At 37.0% G+C, this 12350-nt stretch overlaps 1 long non-coding RNA gene across 1 annotated transcript in view; it reads left to right on the top strand.

Moving 5' to 3' along the window:
* The first annotated feature begins 5662 nt into the window (after positions 1-5662).
* Positions 5663-12350, top strand: part of LOC110741622 — a 49613-nt gene continuing 42925 nt past the window's right edge. Inside the window, exon 1 of the long non-coding RNA XR_002518138.2 lies at positions 5663-5952. This is a non-coding gene — a long non-coding RNA (uncharacterized LOC110741622). The remainder of the gene's footprint in view (positions 5953-12350) is intronic.

The raw sequence follows: 12350 nt of genomic DNA, 5'->3' as shown, positions 1-12350 counted from the left end.
ATACTTTCAAAAGTCCAGTCTTCTATAGTTTCTACCTACTTATGGTTGCTCTCTGATGCCTTCAAATGGTTTTGTTTTTTAAAACTTTGTTGAGAGGTATAATTGTTAGCTTTCTGAGGCTTGGTCAAACATAAATGATTTCATCATTACTAAAACTTGACTATGAGTTTCAGAATGAACACTTTGTATTGTACACATGATGAAGTACGAAATTTGGGAAATGACCAAATATGTGCTTAGAAATATTTTTTCTTCCTCTCTGGGCTTGTCTTATTTCCCCTTTTCCAGGAGATTTATGTTTACTACAGTCGGCCCTTTGTATCCATATCCAGATGCAACCAACTGAGGTTTGAAAATATTTGAGAAAAGAAAATAACAATACAACACCAACTAGTACAAATAAGAATAATATAACACAACCATTTACACAGCACTTACATTGTATTAGGTATTGTAAGTAATCTAGAGAAGACTGAAAGTACACAGGACGATGTGCGTAGGTTATATGCAAGTACTACACAGTTTTATATAAGGGATTTGGGCATCTTTGGATTTTGGTATCCTTGGGGATCCTAAGACCAGTCCCCCATGGATAGGGAGGGACAACTACACTTGTTTTCCTGCATATCTCAGCCTTTTAAGTCTGAAGTATGTTCCTCTCTGGCATTTCCAACATTTGCTCAGCACTTTTCCTGATTATAGTATTCTTCACAGTAAATTGTAATAATCAATTAGTTGTTTTTAAACCCCTTTTGACTGCATGGGGGCATGAAGGCATTTCTCTGTCTTATATGCACTTAACACATAAATATATTGAGAAATGACTACATAAATGAAATAATTAAACAAAAGGAAAATATTGGAATGGAAATTAGAAACTCAGATTTTGCAGAAGCTCCATTTTTGAGAAGGCATTAATTTTTCATTTTTGGTGAAAATGTAAGGTGTTTAATTTAACATTTTAATTTTAATTTTAGTATACATTCAAGGGGGACAGATGCTGGTTTGTGACACGGGTATGTTGCGTAATGCTAAGATTTGGAATTCTAGTGAACCCATCACCCAAATAGTGAACACAGTGCCCAGCAGGTAGGTTTTCAACCCTTGCCACCCTTCCATCCTCCCTGAGGAGGCCTTTAAATGGTTATTTTCCTTTACTAAATTTTGTCATAAATCATCGATATTTTGGGTTCAGTTAGTTCAACATTAATTAAATATTTACATTGGAAAATATATACTTTTTATTGGAAAGGCGGAGGAAAGCCCTAGTTGACTGCTTCAGGCAGTTGGAATTTCAGAAGTAATGTTAAACCATTACTCAGGACAGAACTCTGGAAAGATATTGATGCACTAATGCATTCCAGAAGAGTGGTGACAGTGGCTGTATGCCACTTTATGTCACACAGTTTGCATTTTAATCTACGATCAGGTAAGCTCTATTTTGCCAAGTAAGATGACTTGAACCAGCTTCTACAGAGAATTATAGTAAGATGACGTATAAGGCTAATATTATAAGTAGTCTGCTTTTCTTTTTGAAATAAATGTGGTAAACATATTGAAAAGAAAAGTGTTTTTTGAGATAGTCTTGCTCTGTTGCCCCGGCTGGAGTGCAGTGGTGTGATCTCAACTCACTGCAACCTCTGCCTTCTGGGTTCAAGCAACTCTTCTGCCTCAGCTTCCTGAGTAACTGGGGTTACAGGCATGCACCACCATGCCCGGCTAATTTTTGGATTTTTAGGAGATGGGGTTTCACCATGTTGGTCTTGAACCCCTGACCTCAGGTGATCCACCCCCCTCATCCTCCCAAAGTGCTGGGATTACACGTATGAGCCACTGCGTCTGGCCTGAAAAGAAAAGTTAAAGGAACTCTGGACCTAGCTAATCATCCACAAGCAGAAAGGGATTTAATGTAATTATTTTGCATTCTTCAATTTTACACTATCTAATAAACCCACTTATTCCCTCACTTATTTATTGCTTCATGCACATTCATTTTCTATGTAAATACTACATGCCAAGCATGGTACAAGGTCTTCAATACATACAGATGAATAAGACATATTCTTTCCCCACCAAGGCCTTGCAAAAAGCTATAATATACCTTGAAAGGTGTAAGTACTGAGATATAGCAAAGTGCAATAAAAACCCAAAGAAGGAATGTTTAGTTTGCTAGGAAATGTACCTGGGGGAAGTGCCTTATTAATTGGGACTTAAAAAACAAGGTCAAAGATTTTTACAAAAATCAGGTAGTAGAGTTGATATAAAGAAGTACTGGAATGAAGAGGGGAGAAAGGCCTTTCACTCATAGGAACAGCAGAAGGAAAATCATGGAACTAAGGTCTTAGAAGATAAAATGGTGATAAAGCTAATGTAAATGTAAATCAGTCTGCTAACATATGCACTAAAGTCTTTTGGTAATTAATATTTTGTCTAGTGCTTCAGTGCAGTATGTGGCTTTGGGCAGTTGCGTATAACTTTATGGTAGGGTAGTTTTTTTTTTGTTTGTTTGTTTTTTTTGAGATGGAGTCTTGCTCTGTCACCCAGGCTAGAGTACACTGGCATGATCTCAGCTCACTGCAAATTCTGCCTCCTGGGTTCAAGTGATTCTCCTACTTCAGCTTCCCGAGTAGCTAGGATTATAAGCTCCTGCCACCGCACCTGGCTAATTTTTGTATTTTTTAGTAGAGGCAGAGTTTCACCAATTTGGCCAGGCTGCACTCGAACTCCTGACCTCATGATCCACCTGCCTTGACCTCCCGAAGTGCTGGGATTACAGGCGTGAGCCACCATGCCCGGCCATTTTGTTCTTTCTTATTACTAATGATTTAAAGATTAGTATAAAGCAACCTGTGTTATGCAGCTATGCTTGAGGGTACAACTGCTAATTTGGAGGCTTTAGCTTGCAGACATGTTTTATTTGTCCAGCACAATCAACTAAAAATTTTTTTTGAGTTTGAATGTACTTAACCAGTTTGTAACAACATTCTCACCTCTTTATTGGCCTTCATGTGTTATATCACAGACTTAGGTTTTCTTGCTGGCATTTTAGTGAGCAATCCTTAATCTAGAGGCTGGTTGTATAATCATTTGCAAAACTTTCCAACATAAAATTTGGTATGAATAAATAATTGGATTAAAGTTGATTTCAGAAATTGTACTGTTTTGTGTTATGATTGAATCTGGGAACATTTTGTTACTTTGAACAGCATAATAAACAGTGTTAGTTTTAATGGGTGGAACAGTGTTAGTTTTAATGGGTGGATTATTGGGCATTAGTCCAAATTATCCAGCCAGAAGAGTTTAAATTACAAAGGCCTAGAAATTAGCTTGAGCATATGCCTCCGTGGTGACCTTAGGAATGCAGAGTTACTGAAGTTGGCAAAGAAATTGTTGTGTTGCACAGTATCATGCTTGTAGAAAAGAAAACAGTGAAAATAAAACAATTATAAAACAGAGTTATTGCAAGGGAACCATTTTCCTTGGTAAAAACAAAATAAAAAGCCATCCAATTTTTGAGTGAGGGAGATCTTGGAACACAGTCTCCAGAGGGGCAGAGAATGTGAATTCAGTAGTCTCCATTGCTTCCTCCCAGAATTGTACTTTTCCCCTCAATTTCTGTAATTTTGTCTCTGTACTGATGAACTAGCTCAGGCCCCAGGGATGTTTCTTTCTCCTTAGGAAAGTCTAGACCCTATTTGGATGGAATTCCTTTGTCTTTTCTCGTTAAGCATACCTGAGACAGAGAAATATCCACAAGTAATTTGATTACATATTAAGGGCACTTCTCTCTCTCTCTAAGTTTATATAAAACTTAAAGAGCACAGTCTTTAACATTTTTTCAGCACGATTTTTTTTTTTTTATTGTGGTAAGAACACTTAACATGAAATCTACACTCTGAATAAACTTTGATCCTCAAATAACCCACTGTTGCCTCCAAGGGCTGACACAATCCACCTGGCTCATTGCTGAGCTCCTTCTAACCTGTATTCTTATAAGAATTAGCAGACACCTCGGTCTCTGCCCTTGTAGGGTCCCCTCTAAGACCAATCACTTTGCTGCTGACTCCCAAGAAGTTCTCTAATATCCCATCTGGTAGGGATCTTGACTCTTGTAAAACTTTCCTTTTAAATCAGTAATTCTATTTCCTTTCAATCTTGGGACCATTCTGTCTCAACGTATGAAGAGTCTTCTTTTTGAGTAGATTGGCATCCCTGATATTGACATCTCCGGCACGTAATGATGGAGACTTTTTGGTTTATAGATGACTAGCCACACCGATTTTTGAAGATCTCCAAAATTCATTCATTCAAAAGAGACTGTTTCTTCTTCTCCCATGGGGTAGGACTTTATTCATTTTGGGGTTACTGTAGTTCCTAATTATACAGTAGAGCAAGCATTCATGAAATAATAGAAGGTTCTACTTTTGGCCATTTTCATCAAGAAATATATCCCATCAGCACACTTTCCTGTTTCTGCTGCCACTAGTGTGGCCCAGTTGACAGTACTTGGTAAGTTAATGTGATTGTGCTCCTATGCCGGCACAAAGCTCTAGACAGATCGTACAAAATATCCATCAAAGCAGTAGAAGTGAGGTGTTCCTCCTAAACTGCTACTGAAACTGTTGGCACCTGCTGGACTCTCCTGTTTCTGCAGAAGCTGCTGGTGACTCCCATTTGTGTGTGTGTGTGTGTGTGTGTTTGCGCGTGTGCGCATACACGCCCTTGTTTGAATTCAGGGAAGAATAGCTAAATAAATCATTACACTGAAAATCGATGAACAGTATCTATTAGTGTTTAAGTCCTTGCCTGGCAGGTGTCCCGTTATAAACTGTCAATAAGCTACGTAGAAGTACATAGAAGGTGCTTCCGATGAGAGGTAGGTTTTTTTTTTTTTTTTTTGTAAATATGGATTTTGTATTAAAAGTATTATATTCACTGTAAAGAAAGAACTCTGGTATTTCCACCTTTACTTAAAATGTTTTAGAGACTTCTTTATAGAAATTGCCTTCAGAACTTTAAACAATTTTTTTTGCATGTTGTTGATAATGGTAATTTTTCATTATTTATGATTGGGTTTGATTTTGCATCCAGTCAAAAATTATTTGGTGTGAACTTTGGTAAAAAAAACATGGCTGATGATGCTAGGTATTATAATTTTGGAGAAAAGAATAAAATTGGGTGTAATGAAAAATAATGAGATTTTCTTATGTAACTCAAGCTGGCTACCTGAGACCTTTCTCTTCTTATCTATATAGCTGAAGAAGAAATGATTGTGTGAATATTGGCACGATATTGCTAAGTGCCTGAAAAGCCTCTGACAATTTGTTTCTTAACCAGAAGATTCAAACATTAACCTCTTTTATAAAAAAGTGAGCAAAACATCTTTTTTCTACAAGGTGCTTTACTGTAATTCCTATCATGAGATTATATGTTTTGTGAAAGCAGGGACAATCTTTTTTTTTTTTTTTTTGAGACAAAGTCTAGCTCTGTCGCCCAGGCTGGGGTGCAGTGGCGCGATCTCAGCTCACTGCAAGCTCCGCCTCCCGGGTTCCCGCCATTCTCCTGCCTCAGCCCCGCCTCGAGTAGCTGGGACTACAAGCGCCCGCCATCACGCCCGGATAATTTTTTGTACTTTTAGTAGAGACGGGGTTTCACTGTATTAGCCAGAATGGTCTCGATCTCCTGACCTCGTGATCCACCCGCCTCGGCCTCCCAAAGTGCTGGAATTACAGGCGAGAGCCACCGCGCCCGGCCACAGTATCTTGTTTGTCACGTATGTATCTCTCATGCTTCCCACGCTGCATGACACATAGTGGCATATTTGATACGTATTTGTTGAGTTAATAAAATGTAAACGCACCAACTTTCCTCTTCAATCAACATTGACCCTACCGTTGGTGAAAGCAGTGATAGCACGATAACTTTTAGACAATTATGAATTGCAAATGACATGTAAGTAAGATTACACTATTAAATACAGACTATTCTGCTTATATTACTATTAGGTTGGTGCAAAATAATGGCAAAACCACACTTACTTTTGCACCAACCTAATATATTGAAAAAGATAATGAGAATTATTTAATAATGATTATCTAAGATTATTTAGATTTTGGTATGGCCTCAGTAGAAAATACAGAGCAAGTGTTCATCTAAATTATGATGATTTCCAAGAGTAATTTTGCTCCTCTACTGAGTAGGCAGAATGATCTAAAAGTTGGTCGGAACTTTCCAATCTTTACTCCAAAGTCACTGCTGGCTTCATCTGTACTAAGGTAGGCTCACTCCAAGGGCCTTTGGGCTGGCTCGTCCCATTGCCTGGAATCCTCTTCCCTTAGATACCTGCTGAGCTATATTGTTCATTGTTTGTAACCCTTGCTACAAATGATAGGATTTTAAAAGATTTTTTTTTTCTAATTGTTATGAGTTTTTTTTTTTTCTTCAGGAAAAACGAAGTTTCATTTTGAAGTCATATAATTTGAAATAGAATTAACTAAGGTAAACAATCCAGAAATGATATTAATAGATAGATAATTCCATTGAAGTCACCATAGGTAGATTTAAAAGCTCAGCTTCACTTTACAGAATTTCATGCCTTTTCAATGAAAGGAAAGTAAATGCAGAAACATGATGATTTTCTAATCTCACTTATTAGTGTCAGTTGATTATTGAACATTTTGGTTTTTAAGTACATTAATATTAGAAAGGGACAGATTAATAGTCCTTCAAAACTACTGTCAACTTCTCTTTACTTTGTTGTCAATTAAGCATGCATTCGATTCCATATTCCTACAGCAACATTTGATTAATACATGTCTTCTGAGAGCAATGCTTCAGTGTTATTTCAATACTGGTATACTGAGCCAGAAGTAAATATAAAAAAATATTATCTCAGTAGTTACAGCTGAAAAATGGTGAATGCAGAGAGGTTTGCCACAGGACAAATATTTAGTCAACAGAAAATGTCTTAGTTCTGGTTGTGTCTGGGGATAGTGGGAAAATGGAGGAAATTTGCAAAAGATCTTGTGGAAAATATATCTTCTTGACTTTTTAAGTAAATATAAACTTTAAAATGAAAATACCAATACATACCCTTAAGTGTAGATTTTACTTTACAATTTTATTTTATTTTTAAGTGGGACATTAGAGTTTTATTTAATTCCTTTATATACTCCTTCATTATCACTCCATTTCCAATCAAGTTTCAAGTTTCCATTACAATGATTGAAATATGATTTCAGTTTTTAAAATCCATGTCACTAATTTGGATTAGGCTATGGAAAACCTGTGCCGGCCGGGCGTGGTGGCTCATGTCTGTATAACCAGCACTTTGGGAGGCCAAGGTGGGCAGATCACGAGGTCAGGAGATCAAGACCATCCTGGCTAACACAGGGAAACCCCTTTCTAGTAAAAACACATACACACACACAAAAAAAATTAGCCAGGCATGGTGGCGGGCACCTGTAATCCCAGCTACTTGGGAGGCTGAGGCAGGAGAATGGCGTGAACCTGGGAGATGGAGCTTGCAGTGAGCCGAGATCGCGCCACTGCATTCCAGCCTGGGTGACGGAGCGAGACTCTGTCTCAAAAAACAAAACAAAACAAAACAAAAAAACCCCTGTGCCAAAAAGGAGATGTGTCTGTCACATTACAGTTTTATAGGAGAAGGTTTAGTACTGGGAATTGGAATAGGAACTGTTTCAATATATTCTAATTAAATTTTTGACCAGGAAGGTAAATTTCAATGACTTTGGTTTGAGAGTTAAGCTCTAATTGGTACTATAGTTAGACCAGTAATTTTTTTTTTTTGGCCAGTATTTTATCAAGTGGGAGATTTGTAGAAGATTAGTAAGGTCAGAGAAGTTTAATTTTTGAATTAATTTTATCAAGTATATGGCACTAAGGTAATGGTTGTTTGCAACTTAACTTTGGAAGGGGATCATCATTTATTAGTCCTTTTTGATATTGAAATTTTCTATTTTTTATAAAAGCATTATCATATAAATCAAATAGGAATCTCACAGCTTTTTTGTTATATCTTTCAGAATATTACTTTTCTATTTTAAGCTTATAGTAAAAATGGGATTTCAGAGTCCCAGTGTTCCAATATTCAACTATACAGTTCTTCCTGAGGTAGATGAAATGTTAGGATCAGATTTGTATCAACTTCCAGATTATTGGTTTTCCTCTTACTTTCTTCTTTGACTTTGGAAAAACAGCTGCCAAGGTTGATTTGAGACCTTTTATGACTTCTCTCACTCACAGACTCAACTATTTTAGCACTGACCTTTGTCCCTCTCTCAGGGATAGAGATAACTTGATACTACTAGTCACAGAGAAGGAAAGTGAACATCAAGGGGAGAGGGAAGTAAACTAGAGAGAAGTAATACCAGTGAATTTTAAGGCAAAAAAGAATGGAAATTCCCCCTGGGTATTTTCACACAGAATCAGGTTATAAAAGCAGATAAAAATGTTTTATTGTTTTAGTTTTTTTGTCTGAAGACATAAAAAGAACTGCAGAGATGGGGAGGGAGGGTGTGCCATAAAGTCTTACTTGAAAAAGAGCTCTGATAATCTTGTGAGGCTGAATTTAGACTGTTACAGAATGTCTTTTTTTCCTTTTTACCTCTTCTACTTGTAAATGCATTTATGAGTTCTTTCTGAATTTTGAGTATCTGTGTTTCACCTGAAAGTCTGCACCAGACAGAGCTGAACAGATTGCCAATTCTTTTATCACCAAAACATTGTCCTATTTCCACTCCCTGTAACTATGTCTGCCAAAATTAAAGTACATTCACATGAAAGGAACATGCTTATAAGTCATTATCAAGTGCATGTGCGTTTCCACCATGATTTGTTTTTATCATGATGTTCATAACCATCTGGCATATATGTGTTTTTTGTTTGCTTGTTTGTTATTTGTGTCCTCCCTTTGGATGGTAACTTTTGTGAGGAAAAATACGCATCTTATAAATCTATATTCCATTAGTTAGAGCAGTGTCAGGTACACAGTGGTTGTTAGATGTTAGCTAAACAAATGGATAAATGAGTCATCTTAGGCAGATATTTTTCTGCAGTGAAATTGTGCCCTGTCTTGACTTTGCAGAAATTTCTCCCCACCATTTGGAGATCCACACCTGTATGTCCAACTGCCTGCTTGACCTTTCCACTTGAATGTCTAGCAGGAATCTCACATGTCCGTAATGTTCCTCCTTATTTTTCAAACCAAGTCCATTCTTAGTCAGATATATGTCATAGACATCTCAAGTAAAAATGTAAGTAGTTACTCTACCTGTATATAATCCTACAAGTTTAGACAGCTCTACCTCCAAAAAAGTTGTTTAACCTATCTACTTTTTTTTCATCTTTTCATTTTCCACTTGGACAAGCTACTACTGTCTCTCACGTAGACCTCTGCAGTGACCTCTAAGTGGTCTCTCTGTTTTTAGTCTTGCCATTCTACCATCTATTCTCCACACAGCAGTTAAAGTGTTACTTAAAAATTATAAACCACTGTAGAGTGCCTTCCCTCTAGAATTAGAATAAAATACAAACTCTTTACTATGGCCTTAAAGAGTTCCATATTCTGGTTTCTGCCTTCTCTTCTACTTCATCTCATTCTACCTTTCTTACTAAACTCCAGGCACAATGACCTTCCTCCCATTCATCAACCAGGCCAAAGTCACATCTAAATCCAGGGCCTGTGGAACTTACTATATCCTTTGTTTAGAATGCTCTGCTCCCTATCTTGTCATTGCCAGGTCATCTTGTCATTCAGAAATCAGCTCCAGTCTCCAAAGGAGTCCCCAATCATGCTTCATTACATTCCCTAATTTATTTTCTTTGTAGAACTTAAACTATATAAAATAACCACATAAACTTCTTTTCTAGAACAGAAGCTCCATGAGAGCTGAAAGCAAGGACTTTGTCTGTCTGATTACCTGTCCTCTTCCTAGAACAGTGCCTGGCATATACTAGTAGGTGCTCAATAAAATATCGTAAGTATAGACATATCAATGAATATGTAGAGATGTGTATTCACAAAAGTTCAAAAGATAGCTAAAATATCCTTGCTGTTTTTGTTGAATATGAAAATGTTTTAGACTTGCTAAAACTATCAGTTGACATAGAGATAAGGAAGGAAGCAAAAGACACATAGTTTTTTGAGCTCTAAGCTTATGGAGCAAAGGCAGAGGTGGGGAAAAGCCTGTATGTTCAAGTGACTAGAAAAGCAATCCAGCGCCAGTGTGAGTGGTTTTGTTATTAGGATGGACGTGCCAGTCTTCCTATTACTGCGTCTTCCTGCCAGCTGCCATTTCTCTGAGACATTAGAGTGTCAACTTGAAAAGGCTATGTTCCATAAATCTTACTTAAGGAGCAATCAATGCTTTTTCTTTTAAAAAGTGAGAGTTTCAATTAAGTTTTACAAAAGTAAGGTTATCTTTGAGATGTAAATAGTATGTTAACATTGTGCTGGACTCTAAAAAGCTAAGTACATTAACTTGGAATGTGCTGAGCTAGTGGTAAATTGGTATCCGGCCTGCAGTTGCCAGAGGAGAATTTTTGTCTTGTCTTCACATAGAAGAGAAAATGCAAGGGAGTCTGGGTCAATTAATTGCCTACCGGAGCACTGCCCTATCTATTTCGAGCAGGGAAAAGTGAAGAGGGCTGACTGGTTTACTCTGTAAGTAGATTCTTGCTGGGGGAGCTCAGTTTCAAAATCCTAGAAACCATATGTGTTAGTTTAATCAGAGTTTGGCCCGGAGGAGAGTTAAAATGAAAGGAAATTCCACAATTAGAAGGTGTGGAAGTAGAAAGCAGACTAAATCAAGCCTTTAGAGAGGCAGTGTGGGCTGGTGAGATTACATTCTTAGGGTATATAATAGGCCAAGGTTTTTATTTCCAGATTCTTTCACTTAAGAGCTTCTATGTCTGAATTCTAGTGGAATGGAGGTCTGTCTCAAGCTTTTCTTCTCCTTCATTGTAAGGGCCTCACCTTTGTCATTTTTACCTACAGATGCAAAAAGGGATAGTGCCAGGTTGGTGTGAGGTCCAAATAGAATTTTGTAGTAGAGGCCTGGACTAGAAGCTTAGCTTTAAAATAGGTTTCTTCTTCCTTTCCAGCATGTATTTCCTATTCTGTCTGGTTGGCGTGCTGCTAAAAAATCAGAATAGAGAAGAGAAGACAGTCTTGTGGTGGGTCAAAGGAGCCAGTTTGTAGTTATTTGGGATCTTTGAGGAAACCCCTGCTAAAATAACTTGGTTGTAAGTTATGGATTGTTTATTGCTAATTAACATTGACATGTAACTGTGTGCATGGAGTGTGGCCCAATTAAGTGGAATGGAGCTGGGGCAGAGCCTGGCTGCATTCCCAATATGATGGAAAGAATGAAGAGTTTAGAAACTGAGTATAGAAGTTTGGAGGATGAATGTGTTTTTAGTCTTAGGAAATCCAGCACTCACAACCTTGTGAGAGGAGCATATAAAAAAAATAAAAGCAGCACACAACAAAAGATCCAACATCCCACCAATCCGCAATTAGAAAATGGTCTAGAAATGATTTTATTATTCACATATATACGGGCTTCCTCTACCCCTCTACCTCCTTTAGGAACTTTATTCCAGTGTTCATTTCTTTTACCACCTTCTCTATTTTCCTAAAAATATAGGACTAGCCCTTCGATTTGTAAATGATTTAAAGTGTTCCATTTTCAAGGTACTGGGGATAAAAAGATGAATACAACAATCTGCACCTTAAGGAATGTAATCTAGTAAGGTAAAAATACATGTAAACAAATTGAATTTTATACAGTATTTTAAGTATAGTAATATAAGTATGCTCAAGGGATAGAGATAGCATTGATTAAAAAAAAACTGCTTAAACTCATGTGAAGTGGGTGAGGTGTTAAGAATGAGATCTTTAAATGCATTTAGGAAGAGAACTGTCAAAGCACTAACCAGCTAACTGATTGCTGTATTATATTTGGCATGATTTTATTTATTAGAGGATGGAAAGGCTACTTTAGTCTAGATTTGTTCTATTCATTTCTTAGACATAGCCTTGTTAAGGAAAATATGGAATTAATGATAATGTTGTATTTATGTAACTTCAAAATGTTGACTAGAAGATAAGCTTTAAAAAAGAACGCCAGGGATATAAAATAAGTCCTTTTTTCACACAATAAGTAAAAATGATAATCGACTTGGATTTTTACATGGTTGGTCAGCTTCCATTCTTGTTTGTACATAAGTCTTCTCTTTTGATCTATAATCAGTATGTATTTTTAAAATGTACCAATCTATGATACAATTTATTTTTAAAATGGACTTAAACCAGGTCTTCAGTGAGA

The sequence above is a fragment of the Papio anubis genome, chromosome 1, assembly GCF_008728515.1.
Source record: "Papio anubis isolate 15944 chromosome 1, Panubis1.0, whole genome shotgun sequence".
NCBI lineage: Eukaryota > Metazoa > Chordata > Mammalia > Primates > Cercopithecidae > Papio > Papio anubis.
The sequence above is the reverse complement of the archived record's forward strand: the minus strand, read 5'-3'. Positions and strand labels throughout refer to the sequence as shown.